Here is a 23115-nt window from a genome sequence, read left to right as displayed (position 1 = left end):
CGAATTACATTAAAGGTCTTACTACCTGGTAAAGATTAGCAAAGGGGGTGGGGGAGGATTTAAAAACATTCTCTACTCACTAAAGCTCATGGATCGGTTGCTGCAAATGATTCTCAGATGTTGTCAGGAAGCGTTTTCACCTTCCTCTAACACTAACACACAAACCCTCGCCCGTTTTTGTCTTTCTTCTATTTTCCGTGGCTGGGTTTTCCCCCCCCCCCCCTGTATTTCTGGGCATGTTTATACACATCATGAACCTCTTTTGCATACTGTTCCGTTGTTCAAAAAAGACAGTGTGCTAAATTTTCAGTACCTTTGCTAACCATTTTTAGAAACTTATTTTGCTCCCAAATAAAAAACTTCTCAGAGACAAAAATGGAGCAGTGAAGCTGTGCAGGATAGTCAGAAGAAAGAAACAGAGAAATCGCAAAAAAATCATTAAGATAAATGCTAGAAAGGGTTCAGAAATACTCCTAAAGCATATATGTATCAGGCTCAGTTCAGAAAATCAACATATATTCTTAATTATTTAAGCCAGGGTTAGGTTCTTACTGTGCTGGATACTGGAACATGCTCAGGGAGGCACAGAACTGCTCTAGAGACCTGTGTTTATGGGGCCTGCATATTGACCCCCCCCCCAAACTGGTATCTTTGAAAATTTCACCCCAATTAGATATAGGAGAAAGGCAGGTAAATTCCTGTATTTCAAAGGTCATAAAGCAGTGCAGCGGCAGAAACAGCAAAAACCTCAGCACCTATTTATGCCCAGTGAAGAGCTAACACAAAGCAAACACTGGCAGAAGCAAGCCTTCTTATCGTATTCATAATTTTCATCTAGTTCCTCTCAAAATGAACTGCTGTACCAAAGGAATTTGAACTCTGGATTTTCATCAGCTCATTCAGAATAACAGTAACTTAAAAGCCTTAAGCATCAAGTTTAGCCTTTTAAAAACTTCCACTAAATGTACTTGTCAATTTAATTTTGACACTTTAAGTTTAGAGCTCAGTGTTTTATGAGGATAATCCCTATATTGCACCTTAACTTAATACCTAACAAGTTGTTGCTACGCCCCTTTTATGACTATATTTTCCCATTATGTAAACAAGTAGGGGTGAATTTTTTTTCAGTGACAACTTCAGTCAACAGCCTGTTTGTAAAACATTAAGCAAAACAATGTGAAGATCTGGGTTGCAGAATAATTCTGTTCTGAGATTAAATCAAAAAGAAAACAACTCGAAACCTCCGAATGCAATTGCGTACTCTAACCCCACACACATGGAAGCGGATCTCTCTCTAGCATCGGTTTAGCAATCACCTCAGTTTCCTGCTGCATCTTGGAAATGGTCTGAAAGGTTTCCAGTTTTAGTCATAGTTGTGTAACCCTGGAAGGCTTGCAGCTCAGAGACCAGAAATGTGACAAGTAGAAACCTTTTGAGCTGCTTTGGAATTGACTCAAGTATTCGCTCCTTTAAAAAAAACCAAATAAAACAAAACAAAACAAAAAAAAAAAGCCACCACCCACAAAATCTAAATGAATCTATTATAGGGCAGCATTAGGATTCTTCTTTGCAAAGGCACCTAACTGCTCCTAATACAGCCAGTTTTCCTGCTTCTGGTAGGTAATCCCCAGAGCAGGGCTGGCACACATCCCAATTCACCGTTTGTATGTCTTGTACCACGCACACCCCATGGCTGGCCACGGAGGTGTTTGCTCGCAGCCTCCAACAGGTACACTCCAGGACACCCGCAACTGTGCTGAAACTACTGCCTGCTTGGCTTGGAAGGCTGATCACCCTAACCCACAAGACAGACTTATCTTTACATTGTGAAAGCTTTCACTTGTCTCCTCTGGCAGAACAAAAAAGCACAATGATGTTCACAGTTTCAGAAAGTGTCTGATAGTCCTCGTATCTAACAGGTCAGGTGCAAGATACTGATGAGCACGGCTTTATGTTACAAGTGGGCTTTTTTTTTATATTTAATGTTCCTCATCTCAGATCAGATCCCCGCAAATGACTAAAGGGCACCTTTACAAGGTGAGGGGGGCTGGAACATCCCCTCAACTGAACGCAGAGTTGGATCTCTAGGGAGCAAGGATGCAGGAGAGGGGTTCCCACGACAAAGCATGACCCAGAGCGCTTTCAGATCAGTACATGCTTTTGTGCTGACTTTACCAGAGTGAAGCACAGCCCAGCGGGAGCTTCAATCACAGAACTTTCCTACATCCATAATAACGCCTTTGAAGCCTCCGGAGCGAAGCTTTTAAATGGTTCAACCCGCCCTTTAAAAAAAAAAGTTTTGTTGTTCCCATCACTTTGGCTTGGATGACGGAGTGCGGTGGAGGCTGGTAGGGCTGCGGTTCACCCAGCAGCGTGGCTGTCAGGCTGCAACACACAGCTCTGCAAGCATCACCTGGCACGGAAGACCTCTCCTCGCTGTTATCTTGTGTATACGGGTCTTTCAACAGCGGAAGAGAAGATTGCAGCTACAGAAATAAAAGGAAACTTCTAACAGGTGAAGCTCAGAGCTGGAGAAAAAGGGTATTTCTTAGACTTTTTATTCAATACCTCTGTACACAAACAAGACCTAAAGTATCAATATGTAAGTGCTTGTTTATTAAACATTTTAAAAAGTATCAATATGTAAGTGCTTGTTTATTAAACATTTTAAAAAGTATCAATATATAAGTGCTTGTTAATTAAACAGTTTTAAAAGTATCAATATAGACGTGCTTGTTTATTAAACATTTTAAAAGATAGACGTAAACAGCACAGACCAGACGACCTCTGCACAGGTTTTCAAGTCATGCAATAGTGCTGTAATCTACACTGGAACAACTCACAGTAACAGATATATTGACATTTAATTCATCTAAGTGAAACCAGAGCTCTTTAAAACAAAACCAAAAAAAAAAAAAAAAAAGAAAAAAAAGAAACAAAAAGAAAAAAGGAAAGAATTTTGGCCCCTTAAGTTTGAGAGGACAGGCTTTGAAAGTTGCTCCGTGTTGAGGGCTGGTTGCCTGTTTCAGAGCCACAGGACAGGTTAAAAATGAACCAGCCCCCTGCTTACCACTCAGAGCGATTCCCAAAATCTGTAGAAAGCTGAAAATGTCTATTTTAATTTATTTGCACTGTACGCACTGCATGGTTTTAGCCAGGAACAAGCCAGTGGAAACACTGAAATACCATGAGAAATGGAAAGTGCTGGCAACTTGAAAGTCTTGATTTTGGGCCTCACTGCCATTCTTTGTCTCAGACGATTTGGCAGGGGGAAACCTAAAACTGTTGACTCTCAGGACTCTCTTCCTCCTTTTAACCCTCAGCTCTCAGCAGCTCCTGTGCTAAGGCGACCAGACACAGCATGCACTCGCCAGCACAACACCACATCCCCCCCGCTAGTGCAGCTGTGGGCGGGTAGACATGGCACCCAGGCTGGGTGCAGCCCCAGTGCACCCACAGCAGCGCTGGGGCTGAGCTGGGACAGCCCAGGGCTGCCCTGATGAGCCAAGACCACAAGCACAACAGTGCAACCAAGTGAATGGGAGCACCTGAGCACCCAACCCTCCAGGGTGACCCTGCTGTGCACCAAGCACAGCCCACACCTGCCAGGGGGCATCTCCTCCTGCCTGAAAATTCCTCCTCCTGGTTCTCCTCCCGGCAGCTACGAGCCATTTGCGTTTTGGTATTGAGCTGATAGGACCAGAGCACCTCTATTTCTGGTCAGGCCCCTGTAGCCTTACTTCTTAAAACTGGTAGAGCTGGTACACATCCTGGAAAATCTACCAGACATGCAGACATGGAGTAGCTGAAAAGATGTATTTTATATCCAGTTGTCTTTCTCCGGAAACCAGTAGCCAACCTATTCCTTACTGCAGCAGGCAGAATCCCCTGGGCTTTAATACAAGTTAGCTGTGAGGCAATCGAATACAAGTGTTAGCGTGAATTATAATTTCCTCCTCCGTCCTCCCCTGACACGCTCATGTCTGCGCCGACGCACAGTGAAGGTTCATTTCAATAGTTCTGCAGAGGTGTGTGGTGGGATTTCTCCACGCATCAAGCCTTATGGATTACACTCAGCCTACAGAGGCACAGAAAAATTCTTCGAGGAACTTTTCCACCAGATATTGCTGGCACGGAACAGTAGAACAGTTTGTTGCAGCTCTTAATAGACATGATGTAATATAATAATGTATTCAACAATAGGTAAGTGGCAGGTCATGAACAATGACAGAATCAGATTAGATAATGCTGACCACTTTCATTTAACGGAGCCAACACCCTCAGCTCTGTTATTTGCTGCAGTTCAGTGCTGTTATATCTTTTAAAACACAACAGGTTATTAACGAAGTAGGATTTGGGGGGCGGGCAAGAGCTGAGATTCTGAAAGGGTTCTTCCAGTCTCAGGGACCGTTTCCTTTACGTCACGCTGTGCAGCCCTGCTTCCTGAGGCAGAAAGCATACTCCTTTTTTTCCTGTTTTTTGGAGTACATTGTAAACCAAATATCCAGGGAAGGCAAATATCCAGGGAAGGGCAGTGTGACATAAGAACACGAAGTCACTGTCTTTCTGGTTGTGTTCTTTATTCGAGTATATATATATACTTAATTAGAGTATATATATATTCCTCTGTAGAATAAGAAAGGTACAGATACAGGGCTGCACCTCTTGTGGCACTACCGTTAGCTCCCGCAGTCCTATGTACCTCGCTGCTCCCTGGTCCTGCAGTTCTCTGTGTCTGCAGGCATAGCAAAAACAACTGAGAGAAGAAAAGGTTATGTGTATTTAACCAAAGGGTTATGTGAAGATCAGAGAACCCCTTACGTTGCCCGTGCAAGTTTTGATCCTACCAATTCCACCGGCTGCAGCTTTGACAATGCGAAGCCTTGTGTTGGTGTCAATGGAGTTTGGATCAGATGCCTTGCTATTGTGTTTCATACAAGGAATAGAATAAAATAAAACAGAATCCCAAGTTAACAGCATGAGTGAGCTCTGTTCAACAGATGAGAGAAGTAAAAAATGAGTAGGAAGCCTGAGGATCTCTGATATTTTTTCCCCCACCTCTAAGATGCAGCTTGACACCAGTTACTAACTTCTAAGGGCTATCCAGGACAGACAGGAGGAGCACTTGCAAGTTTCTACCAATCTCAGCTTTGGGCTGCTGACCTTGGCAGGAATTCCACTATAATCCTCCGAAGCTGTATCATCCCACCTACTAAAATACCCCAAATGCCAATTAAACCACCAAAGCCTTTACATTTTCAAAACTAAAGTAGGGTTTAACAGTGAAAATACAATTCTGCATTACTCCTTTGAGGAAATGGAAGTGAGAAGAAAAAAAATATCTAAATAAAACATGTAAATAAAATGAATCACATCCACTATGACCTACTTTATTTTTAGGAAATACCATAAAAAAAAAAAAACCCTTCTGTCTCAGCTTTCTAGATTGATTCCCAAATCAAAGAGGTTGAGATAAGTATTAGCTAAGGATCAAGTCAAACAATGTATAGGTGCTTTTTTATTTAGGAAAAGCACCAGAAAATTCTGTGGCTGACATCAACACATGCAGGCAGATAAACCAGGCAAATACTCTGCTTCAAGAAGTTAATTTATCAACCATTGCTAGGGTCAAGAATCACTATTTTCTTTTCTAAGCAGCTTTGTATGACTCTCACTTGTGAATACAGATACAGCAGAAGTCCACCTCTGATACGCCTAAATGTGTTTTTCTCTCTAGCCTGGCAGAAGATATCATGGAGCTCCTTTGACTAGGGCTGCTCAGCCAAGGCCCATAGTCCTGCACAGCCTCCCGCGTTTCAGGTTCTTCATCCAAACCAAAATATGCTTCCACATTTGTCAGGCTATATATGTCACTACTTTTTAAAAGCCTGTGAAATATATTAAATGGTTTCAGAGATCAGACCTGATCCAAGTCCTACTGAAGTCAGCAAAGGGGTTGTCTTTGATTTCTTGTTTTGGATCAGCTCTAGCTGCTGGGATTCTTGGTATCACCACAGGCAGCATCCATCCATGCTCTTCAGAACTGGCTTGGCTTGCTGGAATTACAGCAATACTTTCTAAGGAACAAGGGCTTTTTTAAACCTTCTTTTTTTGTTGTTCAGATTTTGGCAGAATGTTGGCTTCCCATATTGTTACTTAACTCCACTGAGGTCTATCGGAAATTTGGGAACAGGATGCTTCTTTCAGACATGACTTCTGAATTCTCAATGGTTGTTGAGTGAAGATAACTTTTATTCTTGCTGTGCTATCGCTTTCCACACTGTGCATGTGATGTTCATTGTAACAGGCACTGAAAATGGCTTTCACAACCCACCTCACGCAGTCTAAAAAGATACCTCGTTTTATTCTTCACTTGATTTCTGTTGACTACTGCTAATATTTTTTAATGTTATTTCCTAAATATTTTTTTCTTTATTTTTGTACCCATGTTTCAACCACTATATGTAAAACCTGCACTTGCCAAACTGTTTTGTCAGTAAATCCCAATGACTTCTTCCATGGACTTCCCAAGGAATGGGCATGTCAATCGTAGGCAGTTTCTTCAGCTTGTGAAGGACTTGAGAGGAACCTCAGGCCAGGCATGCAGGATGCAGACAACCTAAAAGCTAAGGCACTGGGTTTAAATCTAAGAAAGATATTCATGCATATGTTTAATTATAAGAGCACAGTAAGAATGAACGTAAGCCTGCTTCAAATCTTCCTGAGACTGGAGCCAGAGAGGTACAGTACTTATGGAAGGTTTTACAATGAACCACTTGAGGAATGCTACAGACCAGTTTCTCAGTCCCATCATAATGACTTTATGCAATCAGCAAATTCCTCAGCTGTCTCAGGGGAAGTTAATAGATTATTTTTTGTTGAAAATATCAAACTGTTTCCAAAAATGGCAGTGCTTCTTAAAAAAATACGAAGAACTTGCCTTTAATTAAAAACAGTGAATTTGGAGCGGGGGGGGTGGGGGGTGGGGGTGTCATAGGATTTTTGTCTCCCAGTGATTTGCACGGAGGCTGACTATGCCTCCCTTACTGCCCATGATCTGTGCCTCTGTGGCTGCCCTTTGCCTGGCAGATTTTCACTTTCTGAGTGAGCTACTTATGGGAAGTTCAGCTGATTTCAAGATGTTTGTCATGAACCTGTTCAGTCAACCGTGTTTTTCCTGTTTTACTTCTCAAAGGCAAACACTGTGAACAAGTGAGCAGATCTTATCAAGACGATGTTAACAAAAATACATCAAATAAAAACCTGTTACATTACAAATGTCAACACTCATGAAAAAAGATACCTAAACTAAAGTAGAGTGGATTTTATTGCCAGAGCAATTCCCAAAGATTGTTTTGAGAAATAACTTTCTGTTTTTCCTCACAGGTGCTATGGACCTGTGAAACAAATGTGTCTCTCGTTTATTACATATTAACTTTACAGAGGTGCTGTCACCAGAGACAGCAGCATGCCTAAATAGAATTTCACCCTCTGGTTTGAAATTTAACTTTCACTGTGCCCTGATCCACTCCAAATTAGTTGGGAGTTAGATAAATGATCAATCCACAAAATTGAATTCAAAAGTGACATATGCAGCCTGTGTTTTCCCTGGGTCATTTTTAGTCCTGTTTTCAGTGAGTAAAACCGAGTGAAAGCATCACTTTCTCCTGCCACAAAGCCAGAGTCATTCAAAAGTCATGCAAAGCTGTAGGTGATTAATTAAACCTCAAATCACTATCAAGGCCTGACAAGCTCCGAATCACATGAGTTTGGACTGGTGGCATTCTTCCTTAGGAACATTTTGTATAGTGTTAAGCTGTATTCACTTCGTAATGAAAAGATCTTCAGGGAATGAAGTCTGTGAAAAACATAAAGTGGTGTTTCCCACAGAAAAAGCAAGCCACACCACTTGGGTGTCTTAATCTGGGAGCAACTGCAATGCTGATTATGCTCAGGAGAGAAAGTACAGATTAAGGAGACTAAAAAGTAACCTAAAAGGTTCTGGAAGGAAGCCAGAAGTACTGTAACAAAGGGAAAGCAATCTGAAAACAATAATGTCACAAAGCATCCCATGGAAAGAAGCAAGGATGAATCTCCAGTCCGCACGAATGCTAGATAGATGAAGTTATCTCCCAGCTACTGCCAGCACAAACATCATTTACAAAGCTTGACAGCTGCACAGCAATTAAGAGAGGAGCTTGTGTTTACTTGTGTTTAAAGGCAGAAGCGGCGAGTGGGTTCCAGCAACATTATGACGCGTGTTGATAATTATGATATTATGCCATTGATTTGGTCTTCGGGTGTTTTTCAAATCAGGATTTAAGATCTCTTTGTTCTCCTGTGTAAAACTCAGCTTTGAGGTCATTCTTCGCCTTACACACCCTTGGCTGTTTATGAACATCCTCACAAAACTCAAAGCCCATTTCCCATTGAGGAAGACAAGAAACAGGTTGTGTCATTGTCTGGCTCAATTGTTCTTTGTAACTACATAATAATTCCAAAGAAGGAATACTTACTAGCTTGAAGTTTTATTGTTGCAAAACCCTCCTATCAACAATGAAAGGATATGCACCAGACATACGATTGAGGAGAATCTGCTTTTCATATCAAATAAAACCGAATGAGAATGACATCCATCTATTTGAAAGAACTGGTAGAAGGTTCAATGGGGTGCCCACCTACAATGAATGTTAAGGCTCATTTCTGCTATACTGTCTCCAAAATAGATGGCTCTAGACATCTCTGTGTGACAGAGGTCCCTTGCTGACATCCCAAAGGGTGTCGAGCCAAGCCCTTGGTGCTTTTGCTTTCAGGGTAGAGGGGCAGAATTTGGCACCCTAACCTAACATTTCCTTAAAGCTGCAGGCAACATATTCTCCTGTCCTGATCTTATGCATTGTTGCTCCTAGCTGTGGCTGCATTTTATTAGTTTAGACAGCACTCTGGGATCTTTCCGAATAAAAGGATCGTTATTGCAGAAGTTGGAAAAATGTCAGCAGAAGGGATGAAATATTGCCCCATGCCCTTGCCATACTGAACAGGGAATCTTTTCTTCTAGTGTTGGTTTAGGACTTAATCCTGCAAGGTCTTGTCTGTCAGCAAATACAATCAGGTTTAAGAGCATGAATAACCATCCTAGAAATCACTGGAAACTATTTTGTTAGTGTAAAATTAAGCAAGTGCGGAAGTTCTCCAATAGACTTGGACCAGAGTACTCAGCACCCTGCAGAAATGTGCCTTGAGTTCTTAGAACCATTTATTGTGTCCAGAACAGCCATTCATTAGGGCTTTGTGCAGAGAGGTTGAATTTCACTCACTTGGAAGATATTCCTTCTAACCCCCTGAGACATACAGACTCTTTGGTTGATTTGGAAAACAAAATGATTAATGGCATTTTACAAGTTTTTCCACTAAACAGATTTCAGTTGAAGCCTGTCACAAGCTAAAGAATTTGCAGGAATAGTGTCAATCTGATGACATAGTGGCAATAAATCCTATTGTACTGGATTACATTTTTACCCATTAAAATGCTTTGACCTATTGTCATCCAAGTAGAACCACATTCCACTGGCTGTTCAAAAGGTTCTGATTTCACTCTCGATTGTTACCGGGGCAACTGCACCTCAATCCAAAACTCTGCCACACCAATCATTTAACTCGATTTGAACAGACTCATGTAGATAAAGCAGAGCACTAATTACTTATTCCCATTGAAAAAGTCTAAATCAAATCTTTCTGAGACCTGAACAACAGAAACTTATAGAAGCTGTCCAAGGGTTACTTGTAGGGTTTTTGGTGTTTTTTTGCATGAGGTACCAATTGCGTCATTTCTTCGGGGAATAGCTAGCTGTGGTGACAAAATACCATGAAAAGATTAATATTCTTAGTCTATCCAAAGCAGGAGCACACTAGAAATCTCACCACAGGCCACTCCTGGAAAGAGTTCTCACTCAGTTGTGGAAAACTAAAAGGATTTTCATTAATAGTCAAACAGCTAGTTAAAGCTTGTGAGTGGAAATAGAAATATTTGGATTTCCCCATTGGGATTTCTGGTGGAAAGTAGGCTGTGTTTTATGGCATCTACTTTTATATGTATTAAGTGAATATCATCTCAGTTGTTCAGATTTGTCTTAAATTGAGCTATCTTTGAGTGAGAGAATGCCAGTTAGAAAATGTGCATATTCTCCCATAGATGCTAAGGTCTGGCATTTCTTGGAGAGCAAACCGGTCTATGTCAGAGATCAGGTCACTAGAGTTAGCTCAGCTCTGCTCGCTGCCAGAATGCAGGCTTGCAAAGAAACAAGGTACTGCAGCACAGAATCAGTGCCCTGGCAGTGATGTACACAACATCAGGTGCTAATTTGAAAACAGAGAACATTTTAAAAAGAACTGGAGATCCTTTGTGTCTGAAGGTCTGAAGTTGTCTCAGGAATGGACATGGCTTTGGTTCTTATACACATCAAAAATCCAGCTGGTTTTACTCTTTTATCCAGATGAGTCTTCATTCCACATCTAGTGAATCCCTGTCTTGGTTTTCCATTGGGGTGCAGGGAAAGTTTTCTGAAAAAGTGGTTGTTCACTGACATTGCCTGTATTGTTTGATAAAGACTATTGTTCTTTATCAAATGTCAATTCTTAGATCTACTCAGCCTACTATTGACCTACTACCCTCTACCATGTTGACAGCAAAGAAAAACCAAAAATTCAATGCTTCCTCAGCTGAATCTTTTCACAGGAAATTAAGGGCTGAAACACTCTCCAGTCTTCCAATTCTCCAATCAGGCATGTCACCACAAATAACATTTGAGTAGCTGAAGCATATTCTCCCCGTCTGCACTCTTAAGACACAAATTTAACTGCTTTAAAAAGAGGATCCAGTGCTACTATCATGACTGCAAACTACACAAAAATGAACAATTCATTGTGAAAAGCAGCACAATGGCTTCTGAGGTTGCAGCATTGGGTCATGCCAGACAGGATGGACGACTAGTGTGCTTTTGCAATATAGGATGAAAAGATGAAGAATCAAATCAAGCTCCTATCCCAATTTAAAAAGCAAACAGAGAAGAAATCTGAGGTTGTTTCTATTTGTTTTGTTTATTTGTATATCTTATATAGCATTTTAATTGCTCAATACGTTACTGGCTGTTCTGTTACCAACATTCTCACCAAAAGTACATGGTGAAAATATTGGGCAAGAACAGCAACTAATAAAATAAAGAAGGGCAAGGCAGCAGTCAATCTAGAGAATCTTCATCACATCAGGGAACATTGAGCAAGGTGAATTAGCAGTGCTCTCTTGAAAGGCAGAAACTTTCTCAAATATGAAGCATTTTCCAACTGATCTTTCCAAGAACTATTCAGAACCTCTTCTGGCAGAAGGATTTTTCAGATTTCAACTTTTTTTTTCTGATAACACTTCATTTGCAAAAGTTTGTTTCTTTAGAAACAGTTTGCTGAGCAAATGATCAATACATCAGTCCTTGCTCTTTCTGCCTCCAGAATGACATATCTTGAAATATTGTTAAGAACTTAACTTGTGTTTCTGACATTTCTTCCCATCCGTTGCAGTGCTGAGTCATTACAGCTACACTAATGAAGCCCATCTAAAATATGGATTGCCTGGACATTGCCTGAATTTAGCGAGTTTGCAGCCGGTTAACTCTGATTGATCAACTGACATTTGCTAAGCTGTGCTAAACCATTTATCAACGTACACTATAATCTTGCATTTGGCAGTACATAGATCAATTGTCTGATCTGCAGGGAGCTTGGCTGACTTAGTAGCACCAATCTTGTTACATGAGTACATTCAGACCCTTTCAAAAGCAGTATAATGAAGTGAGTGCATCAGAATGTCTGCCCTCATTGCAAAAATGCCCATCAGCATTGTAGAATGTGTCATGTAGATGACCCAAGGCTTTATAGTGCATGACTTTAAATCACGTAAACAGAAGGAAAGGCAAAGACAAGAGGAGAGAAAGCAAAAAGAAATTGCAGAAGTGCTGAGGCTGATTAGTGAAGTCTTTGCAGATCATGAAATCTAAAGGATTTTCCTCCTTTCCTTGTCTCAGTGACTAATTTCTGTTACTGTAACTAGCAGTAGAAATGTTTATCCCCACCAGAACTGAAGCATTCACCTCCTCTTCTCAGTCTCCTACGGTCACTTGAAAGAGCACTTCCCTCTCCATTCTAGCTGTGGCAGGAAAGCTTATAATAATACTACAAAAAACGCTATGTAGAAAAGAATTTATTTTGTGTATTAAATGCCTGTGGTCTCACTCTGTATCACCATCCCCACGGGGAATGAGTCAGGGGTAATAAGAAGCAACAGCTCAGAGTTCCCAGGAGACCATGCTACCAGAAGAAAGTGATGAAACGCAAGATACTGCAAACTTTTTCATAGGAACAATCATATGGACAGATCACCTCACCGACCACCCTGCTCTACTCTGGATCATCTCGGTCTTCTTCCCGGGCTCACAGCTCTGTTGCGGCCACCACCATGGGAGGAGAGCTTCAATCCAAAACTGCGGCACAGATGCAAGTATTTGAGGAAGTTTAACAGCAAGGAAGATGCAGGAGCCAGTATTTCATAACCAAATCCCTGGCAAGGGCATTACAACCCATGCAGTGAGCAACATGATTATTTTATTGTCTTTCTCTGCCATCCATCCTTCAACTTGTTCTGACTGTTGGGTTGGCATTACTAGACAGGTTATCTTCAGCAGGCACAACTTGGCAGTAGGAGTGAAAACCCTAAATATACAGCAAGGAAAGGAAATCCTGGCCACCAGTTTGCCTTCTGTATGACCCTCCCAGAGCCTCAGCCTACTTAGAAAGATATTACAGAGTTTTCAGTACAGTTTAAAATCTTTGTTCAGGATTTAGAAATACAGAAATAGGGGCATTTCTAAGGTGGATGAGCATAATTCTTCCTTTCGTACCTTTGTTTGTGGATCTTCATGGCATACTAGGGGTCAGAATCTCTCAGCAGACTCCTTACACATACACATTTGTGCACAAGTACACATCCACATAGGCACTCATGCACAGATGCTCAGGTCTAACAGAACTGTGACTATTCTTCTATTTCAGGCCTTCATTACTAGGCCCGTTCTACTACAATTGTTCCAACAAACTGGTTGCCCAGACCAGACTCATAAGGCAAGCTCTGGGGCAGAATGATTCTTCTGACTCACACTCATTTCAGCCAACATTTCTCACAGTCTGTAACCTTCAATTTCCTCTGGTATGAGCTGAAAGTGCCTCTGCTGCTCTGCCCTCCTAACTCAAGAATTTATGCGGGCAGTTTTGCTGCACCTTAGCTTTGTTCCTCCTCTGGTAATGAAAAGTTGGATAAACCTCAGCAGAAAGGGACAGACAGGAACAGAGGAATGGAGAAACAGCCAAACTGGATCAGACCCACAGTCTGTCTAGCCTCGTATCCTGTCTCCACCAGTGGCTAACACCAAATGCTCCAGGAGAAGGTGTAAAAGCCTTGTAACAGGCAGCTTTGGAAGAATTTCCCTCCACTAAAGTTCTTATCCTGATCTTCAGTAATTAGAGGCTGGCTTCAGCCCTGAAATTACACAGCTTAATACCATTCGCAAACATGTATTCATACAAGCGCTAAAGCTCTGCCTTTTTTTAATATTCAAATGAACACAAACTCTCCTTCTGAACTTCAGAGAGAGAAGCTGTGTTTCCAAACAACAACTAATGAGCTGCCAGGTTACATGCAAAACACACTTCCAGCTGAACAAGATGAACAGTTTATTCCCATACAGGTTGTTTAGTTAGATTAAAACTCTCTAAGGTAACAGAGTTTATGTTTACATGTATACACACAGACACAAGCACAATTAAGGAAATGAGAAATGGGCTTTACCTTAATGTCTGCTGAGATCTGAAAGAATCTCTGCTTCACTCCCTCCTTTCTTTTTTCTCTGTCTCTCTCCCTCTCTCTTGCATGGCTGGACTGACAGGTTGGCAGAGCTGAGAACGACAGGTTGGGTTTGTTTTTTTAGGCACAACTCCTCCCCCTCTCAAAGAGAGAAAAAAAAAAAAGCAAGACTGTTTGGGAAAAGTTCACAGAAAATCCCATCCTTTCAGCACATTACAACTGACAAGAAATACAGTACAATTGGGAACACAGCAGTTTTCTGATTTTTCCCCTCAAAAAGGCTCAAGGTCTACTTTGCAGTAAGTATGACACAACCAGAGGATTTACACTAGGAACTAATTTGACCCCAAACCTTTCCCATTTCTCTGATAACTGATCCAAGAGATAATTATAGTTCATTTAAGGCAGCCTTGACAAGAGAATTTCTGTAAAAGTGGAAAGGGCTTTTTGCCTAAAACACAAATATCTTTGTGCCTTGGATTTCACCCACATACCCCACCACCACTATGTCTAATGAGCCATGAGTAGATGTCTGAAGTCCTTATTTCCTTTCCCCCCACTGCTACTGCTAACCTACCTGCACTCACAGCAGAGAGCAGGTTATTTTAAACTCCTGTTCTACTCCATCCTCTGTCATGGTTGGATAGAGACCACCTCGCCTTTCATCACTCTCACCTGGAATGTGATAGCAATCCCAGAGAGCTAGGAGAGATCTTTAACAGGCCACACTAGCCACAAAAATGGGGCCAGTGTAGAAGGAGGTGTACAAATACAGAGCAATACTGTTAATTGTGTGCTTCCACAGGCCTTCCCAGGAGTTCTGGCTCACCTAGACAGAATACATTCCTGGGAACTCCTGCTACTAGAAAGATTTTTAACTCAGCCCATTAGAGAGTGTTACACAGAAGACGCAGACCGTGGTCTTACCCTGAGCCTGTCAATAGGGTCTTCAGACTAGGGCTGTGTTCAACGAACTCTGCTTACTCCTACTTCTGTGCACTGCTGCTGCTTGTGCCTCTGCCCACCTAGCCATGGAGCTTTGCCTCTGGGGGTCATGGGCAGAAATATTTGTTAATAAATGCCAAGAAAGAGGAGCTAAGAGGTTGGTGGCTGGTGACAAAATAGCTTCTACACTCCCACTTCCCTGCAATCTACCGAAAAAAATGAGAGGCAAGTCCTTTGTGCACTAATGTTTTTCCTGCGGTGGCAGTCTGGGCACAAATCTGCAATTTCTATGGTCTGCTCTGCAATTCCTATGGCCTACTCAAAATTCTACTCCACAGAGTAGCTGTCTTTTCCTTACCCTGCTGTTCCAAGCAAAGATACAGTAAACTAATGAGAGTCATCTGCATAAATTTGCATCACAGACTCCTTGAATAGAATCCCTATCTCCTCTGGGTCAGATTTGCAGCTGGTTTATAACAATGAAGTTTCAGAGACTTCATTCACCTGCTCACCAGGCTGGCGTGACAGTATTCAGTGTGCTGGTAAGCAACAGCTCCACAAAGCCATTAAGTGTCCCAAAACTTCAGGGAAAAACCCCCAACACTAGCCAGTTTGATTTAACGTTATGGTGAAGTAGATTAGAGGTGAATTCAATGGCTATCACACAAAGTCAGTATGACATCATATACAATAATGTTCAGTTTCACCTCTTCCTAGCTCAGCTTTTTTTCTTTTATACCAGGGGAGGGCCATGTCCATCTTTTAACAGGACCGACTCCCATTCCTCCCTGTCTCCTGCAGAATGCATTTCCTTTCTGTCTCTTCTATCAGGCAACTGTTCTTAATCGTGTTCAGCTCCCTACTTAAGATTTCCAGAGAGATAACACAAATGCTCAGAAATCTTTCCTGCCAGTGGAACAAGTTAACTGAATCCAGACAAAACTGGCCAAGGCCAGCACCAGAGTTCAGCGATAATGAATCATGGCTGAATGCACCAGTGCCTGCTGAGTGCCTCTATGAAGTGAGAAACTGTTCTTAAGGTTACAGCATGGTAACGGTCTTCATGTTTCTGCCTTAATTTCTAATACAGATGGGATGGGGATAGGAACGTATTAGCATTAAGTCCATGCCAGTCTCAACATTGCAGTACTAAAGGTAGATTTACTAGTAGAAAGATCCAGCTGTAGCTTGCTTTGGCACTGATTAACAGTCTTCTCAGTCCTTCCTCCTCAGCATTATGAGGCTGGAGATCCAGATCCTTCTAAAGCTTTGCAACCTGCAGAATCCTTAAGGAGGAGGGGTAGATCCAAAGGGATTCTCTCTGCTGACCCATCACCTGCCCCAACACCAAAGAGCCGGGAACTAAAACATGCCCAGTACAACCTTCCTGCTTTACCTCTGGCATATTGACCCCATGTGGGCTGGCCAGCCTGTGGGCTTCTAGAGGAGGAGAGAAGCTGAGCAGCATTGCAACAAGAGAGAATATGCCAATTGCCAGCTATAGCTTCCTGCTCAGTCCCAGACCAACTTTGTGATGCAAACCTGGAGCATGACACACATTTGTATGGCTAGTCTGTGTCCACCCCAGCAGCTAAGGGTGCATACAATCCAAGAGCTGGTTCATAGTTCTTAGCAAACAGAGTTGCTCTAAGAGCTTAAAATCAGTCAATAAATGCGCTTCAATTAAGTACTACAGTGAGGCTAGATTTCCTGTTTTTCCTGTTTAACTAGCAAGTTTTAAGGCAGTCTAACAACAAACCCTCAGAGCACAGCTTATTACAGCATCAGAAAGGTTGCAAAATTGCATACAACTTTGGTTTATTATATCCAATTAGTTACACTCCCTTAAAAATAAAAAAAAAAAAAGGAAAAAAAAAAAGAAAAAAAGAGGAAGGAACATGTCTTAAGTAAGAACTTAATCCAAAATGTCTTGATACCAATAAGAAGATTCCAATGGTTTTCAATAGGCTGTGGCTCAATAATACTAATATAAATCTGGGGTTTTTGTGTATTGCTACTAATGTTAGACTAGCATTTCCCATTGATTTGCAATTGGATTCTGTATGCTCTGCTCCCCTGTCCTGCTTTGAAACATCTGCCTCAATGCATACAAACAGTCCTTTGTCTTTGCAGGTTTCTTGGGCAGGTATAGCTGAGCTGATACCAATCACACTGGACCCACCTAAGTATTGCAAAGGGGGAAAGGGAAAAAATCCTCTGCATTTCAGTTCCCAGCTTTTAGCCCCTGGGAGTGTGGATCACTCAAGCAACCTTGCAGTGGTCACTGATCCACATCCATTACCTCAAAGCCCAGCAACAACATGCATAATCCAGGCTGCCTGAGCCTGTTGTTGAACTGGCTGAGTCTGTTGCTCTAAATTTCCACCAATTCAAAGTTCAAACTCTCTTTTTACTACCTATAAACTGCAGGTGCTTAAAGTTTGATAGGGAGGTGAGAAGCCCCCTGCAGAGAAGAGCAGCAAGTGGGACAAGGTATGCTAGCTTCAGTGCTTACAGATTGGTGGTGCCATGAAAATCAGCACAAAAGTTCCTGCTAATTTACAGGGTGCGGATAAGCCACATGGATGTCACAGGCCCTCTGGCACATCTGGAAAGTCATGCAGGCTGTTGGGAGCTACAGAAGGGCTCCAGCCCTCCTATATGTGCTATTGCACAGGGAGAATATTTCAGTCTGGGGACTGAATAATTCACCAAGAAATCAGCTGGCCAGTGTGGAAATAATTTTAAATGATCTGAGCCCTTAGGTATTACATTAACTGGATCTCTAGGGAAGGATGTGGATTATTGCAGCTGAATAGAGCCCTTATTTATCAGATGGAAAAGGTTAATGTCATTTCCTTTCCCTTCCTCCATGGTTTTTCTTACCACATCACCATTTATGGATAGCATAAGGTGCAGACAGTGTAAGAACATGTGCTTGATTGTTTAAATGACCAGAGCTGTTACTTTAATGGGGGGGAGGGGGTAAGAAATTAAGATTTCTTCTTGTTTCCTGGGGGGAATTACAGGCCTAGGAAACATAAAACACTGAAAAAAGGAAATGGGCTTGTGGAGCACCTGGTCTTTGATTTGACATCCAAGAGTACCTAACTGAATGACGGAATTTTGCATTCTCATCTACTGTGTGAGCATAATGAGAACCAGGATCAAACTAATCTAATATCCTTATTTCATACTTTATAAAGAGAGAGTGCATTAAGAAAGGTCATTTGTTTTTTACTCCTTAATGAAGTTTAAATACAGTTAAATTAAGTTCTACTAATAAAGAGTCTATGCTTTTTTCTAATTTGCCTCTGGAGTCTCAATAGCTGTTGACCTGAAGACAAATATTGGAGTGGTTCAGCTATCTATTACATGCTTTACTAATGATGTCAACAAGGCAATTCTAATACCAGCTATGGAGACAATTTCCATGGCAATAAGACTGAAAGCAGTGAAAGCTTAGATTAAAAGAAAACCATTCTTGTAGAAAAAGACAAGACACCTAAGTTTATTTCCCGGTCTCTGCCACAGTATATCCCTAGGTAAGCCACTTGGGGAGATCCTCCTAGCATAGTAATAGAGATAGACCTGAAACACACCGTCTGTTGTCAGAGTTCAAGAGAAGGAAATTTGCTTCTAACCATTTGGGGATTCAAGGATGCCAGAACCTGGCTTCCCGTACGAGTCAACAGAGAAAGACGAGTATGGTATTTGTGTTAGGCTTCTTAGTACAGCCCTTCCTTCTCAGTATCTACAAGTACCCAGATCACTCAACATAGGTGTCATGCATATTTGTCCTTGCCATGCCATATATAATAGACGGTTTAAACTCCTCACCACCCCTCTCGCTTGCAGAACCATCAGTAGAATTTAAGTCCATTCTAAGCCCCATAAGAAGACATCTGAATATAGCTGCTGGTCTCTCTGACCCCATGGAACTACAAGATGTGAAATTTCCTCCTAGCTTCGAGGTCCAGCTGCTTCCCTCCCCCTGAATCCAACTCCATGCTGGAGCAAAACTCAGATGCCCACCTTTCCTTTCTCCACAACCCATAATGAATGGAAAGAAATCCACATAGAAGGAATGATGAGGATCAGAACTTCTATGTATAAGCTGAATGATTCTGAGGTAACCTTTCTGGACCCAGCTTTCCATTTGTGAAACTGAGTCAGTAGCATGACCTTACCTTGCAAAGGTGTCTTGAGGACAAAAAATTAATACCTGGGGGCACTGCAGCGGGGATAGCTAATTCCAGATCTGAATAAAATGAGAAGAAAGATGCCCATTGACTTATATGGGATTTAGAATGAGCCCTTATTCATTTTACATCAGCCACTGAACAGCCATTTGAGGATAGCAGTGAATAACTATTAATATTTGTGAAGTTAAACAATCAGCATCTAAGTTATAATGGAGTAAATTAATGTATGTATCTAAGGCAACCACAATGTGACTACTGAGTTGGCTTCATGAAGTGAGTATTTGCAGATTATGAAAAGAAGCACATGTAAAAGCTGAGTGCATCTGTTCTGATTTTTTTTTTCTTGCCCATAAAGGAACAACTCTCCTAGACAACCAAGCAGCAAGATATTACAGCAAATAGTCTTTCACATAAAGCCAACCTTGACTTTGTTATAATTGCTATGTAAATATAATCCCATTCATCAATTAAATGCTACTCTCCTGGGCTAGAACATTATACATGTTCATTGAGATGGAATCCCTGTCAATTCAGTTTGCTAACTCAGTATTCATGTGCATTAGCCTTGGAAAAGAGAATGTGATTGCTTGAATAAATTCAGCCACTACCTCCTGCATCCCTGTATCAGTTGACACGCGTCAGTCTGACTGTAATACGGGTTCAGAAATATGTTGCCATGGAAATCCTAAATATTCAGTTCTTGGCAGGGGAATTCAAATGGGATACTTGATAAATAGAAATAGCCCAGCCCTTGCCAACTGTAAAGCTAACCCCTCGGTCTTAAGATGTTACTGAGAATCAGGAAGGGATTTTTTTTTTTTTCCAAAGTACTTGAAGAAGAAAAAGTCTTAATTTTCACTAATATTTGTACTTCCAAGTTACAGATTCCTTAGTGAGTCAGGAAATCTCTCCCAGAATTTCCCACTGCATAAGTACAGTCTCTCCAGTGGGGTTACATTATTTTTGAGCTGTCTGGATCCAGCCAGTTCCACGGGCCAGAGGGTAATCGTTAATGGTCTCTGACTGCTTAGGTATTGCTACTCAGCAGTAGCCTTGCACCCAGGACGACCTATGTTTTCTGTCCCTGTATACCACCCACATGGGGCCAGCCAGTGTCTGACCCCTTGTTTTATGGTTATTGTTCTGTGTGACTGAACATTCTTAATAATTCAGCACGGTTCTATAGCTCTGCTGTTTCCTAAGCATGGTTGCAAACTTTACAACCCAAAATACAACCCATAAATAGATTTCCCTCTCAGGCAGAATCCAGCAGCTGTTTAACAAAGTACAACACACACCCCCTCCCCCCCCCCCTTCCCCCCCCCCCCCGCAGCAGTTTAGCACAAGGAGTAATGTGTGTCATAGCTAATTAAGCTGTAGGCAATTCAGGCTGCAGACCAATTCTTTGCTCTGTGTTGGTAAGGCAGCACAGCAAACCATTACTGGGGGCGTGAAGTACTGCTGTAGTATTGCAAATCTCAGCAAGTGTTACTGGGGAGGAGAAATGCAGTTCCATGGGGTGCAGCGGGCATTGTCCGTAGACATTGACATGCTGCAGCACGTCCACAGAAAAGCAACGAAGCTGCTGAAGAGTTGAGAGAGACAACAAGTCTTATGAGAGAGGCTGAGGGAGCTGGGCTTGCTTAGCCTGCAGGAAAGGAGGCTGAGGGAACACCTTATCATATTTTACAACTACCTGAAAGGAGGTGATAGTGAGGCGGGTGTTGGTCTCTTTACCCAAGTAACAAGCGATAGGACAAGAGGAAATGGCCTCAAGTTGCACCAGGAGCGGTTCAGATTGATTGTTTGGAAAAATTTCTTCACCAAAGGATTGTCAGTCATTGGAACCCACTGCCCAGGGAAGCGTTTGAGTCCTCATCCCTGGAGGTGTATAAAAGATGCGCAGATGTGGCACTTAGGGAACATGGTTTAGCGGTGGCCTTGGCAGCGTTAGCTTAATGGCTGGACTCGATGATCTTAAAGGTGTTTTCCAACCCAAACAATTCCATGGTCCTGCAGTAAAGCCAGTTTTGGGGCAGGAACACAGTTGTTTTGACACCTTTTCTCCCAGAAAGCGCTGCAGGATCCCTTTGCCAGCGCTGTGCTTTTTGTGCGGGGGGAGCGGCCGGAGCGGTGCGGGGGGAGCGGGAGGGCCCGGAGCGGTGCGGGGGGAGCGGGAGCGGCCGGAGCCGTGCGGGGGGAGCGGGAGCGGCCGGAGCGGTGCGGGGGGAGCGGGAGGGCCCGGAGCGGTGCGGGGGGAGCGGGAGCGGCCGGAGCCGTGCGGGGGGAGCGGGAGCGGCCGGAGCGGTGCGGGGGGAGCGGGAGGGCCCGGAGCGGTGCGGGGGGAGCGGGAGCGGCCGGAGCGGTGCGGGGGGAGCGGGAGGGCCCGGAGCGGTGCGGGGGGAGCGGGAGCGGCCGGAGCGGTGCGGGGGGAGCGGGAGGGCCCGGAGCGGTGCGGGGGGAGCGGGAGCGGCCGGAGCGGTGCGGGGGGAGCGGGAGGGCCCGGAGCGGTGCGGGGGGAGCGGGAGCGGCCGGAGCGGTGCGGGGGGAGCGGGAGCGGCCGGCGCGGTGCGGGGGGAGCGGGAGCGGCCGGAGCCGTGCGGGGGGAGCGGGAGCGGCCGGCGGGGTGGTGCGGGCCGGGGGCGGCGGGGGCCGGGCGGGGCGGGCCGGGGGCGGGCGCTATCCCTTCAGCACCACGGCCGCACGGGGGGTGCGCGCCGCCGGCCCCGCCGCCTCCAGCTCCCCGCTCCCCGCTGCCGCCATGAGGCTCGGCCCGGCCCGGCCGCCACCCCCGGCCGCTGGGTCCCGGGCACGGACCTGCCGGCTCGGCCGCTGGCACAGCGGGATTATCTCGTTCTGCCGCGGTGCAGAGGAACGAAAAGAAGAAACCGCCTTTCTTTCGGTTTAGGTTTCATGTGGTTGAGTACTGGAGAACAAATTAACCTAGGAGGATTTTCCGAATGTAAGCTGGGAACAAGGCAAGGTTATTTTTGAAAATACAACAGTCCCAAACCAGCAAATCCTTTTTCTGAATGTTGTCTAAGACCTTTCATTGGTGCTAAAAGAATACGGAGAAAAGGTGCTTTTCTTCAAGTTAACAGGAAATATTATCCAAAACCTTTTTTCGGTTAAACACTGATTGTGCTTTCTCCTCTTCTCAAACACTGTTTCTGTACACAGAATTATGCCAGAAGAAAACTAAGCAACCAGGCAACCTGCGGCACTGATTTGGCAATTTAGATAAAACCATATCTGGGTTAATAAAAGCTAGAACTTCGTTTGCCTAAGACAGACATCCCTGCCATTCTCTTGAACTTTAGTAATTTCATTTTCGACTGAGACTGTTTCATACTCCACTATTGCAGAATAATCTGCCTACCAACTCAATAAACTCAGCTCACTGCATGCTTCTGTGCTGCTTTAAGTTGGGTCTGGGGGAGGAAACAGCTGTCTTTAGAATTGAGCAGATACCTGGGAATTCAGTAGCTTCCCATGACAGCAAAAAATATTCGGTACATTTATTTTCAGGTGAGACTTTTTCCATCAAAGACAGAGAATTTTAAGTTTCTGTTCAAGGTCAGGACCTCCATAGTATCCCAGTTTTCTGTGTTATACATTTAAAACATTCATAGCTGGCCAGAAGAAACATTGAAAATAAATGCTTCTGCTTCTATTGAGAGAGGAAATTTCTAAACACTGGTGGTAAAGTTTACTTAAAGGACTGGACTTGTCTTCCTCCAATAGAGTTCATCATTTGCATTTGGCAACTTTCATGCCTTTGTGCTGAACAAAGTAAAGTATTGTGCAGAGCAGATTAAAAAAAATCTGCATCAAGAAGGGCTGCGAAACAGGAGTAGGAAAATATTCTTGTCAGACAAACCACTCTCACATCATGTACGCATACAAGCTAAATATTTCAGATAGAGCCATCCCATCTTCCTGCACATTGCAAAGAACAATTTTTAAGATCTATAATGTGAGATACTGCAGAGCATGGACTGCACCAGTGTTGTGTATTCTGTAAATTGCAGTGGCTTTCAAAAGCGTGTGAAATAATTT

At 43.1% G+C, this 23115-nt stretch overlaps 1 protein-coding gene across 5 annotated transcripts in view; it reads right to left on the bottom strand.

Annotated features, from left to right (window-relative positions):
- The window catches only part of KCNJ16 (potassium inwardly rectifying channel subfamily J member 16), a 40352-nt gene that overhangs the window by 8061 nt on the left and 9176 nt on the right, over window positions 1–23115 (bottom strand). Inside the window, exon 1 of one of the 5 annotated variants that reach the window (XM_080373916.1) lies at window positions 81–21287. The exons of 2 other annotated variants lie outside the window; for them this stretch is intronic. The gene's annotated coding sequence lies outside the window, so the exon portion shown is untranslated. Of the gene's footprint in view, window positions 1–80; window positions 21288–23115 lie in introns of those variants that run through there. 2 more of the 5 variants (XM_080373918.1, XM_080373917.1) reach the window with 2 other exon arrangements.

Source organism: Falco punctatus (assembly GCF_963210335.1).
Source record: "Falco punctatus genome assembly, chromosome: 1".
NCBI classification, from domain to species: domain Eukaryota; kingdom Metazoa; phylum Chordata; class Aves; order Falconiformes; family Falconidae; genus Falco; species Falco punctatus.
The sequence above is the reverse complement of the archived record's forward strand: the minus strand, read 5'-3'. Positions and strand labels throughout refer to the sequence as shown.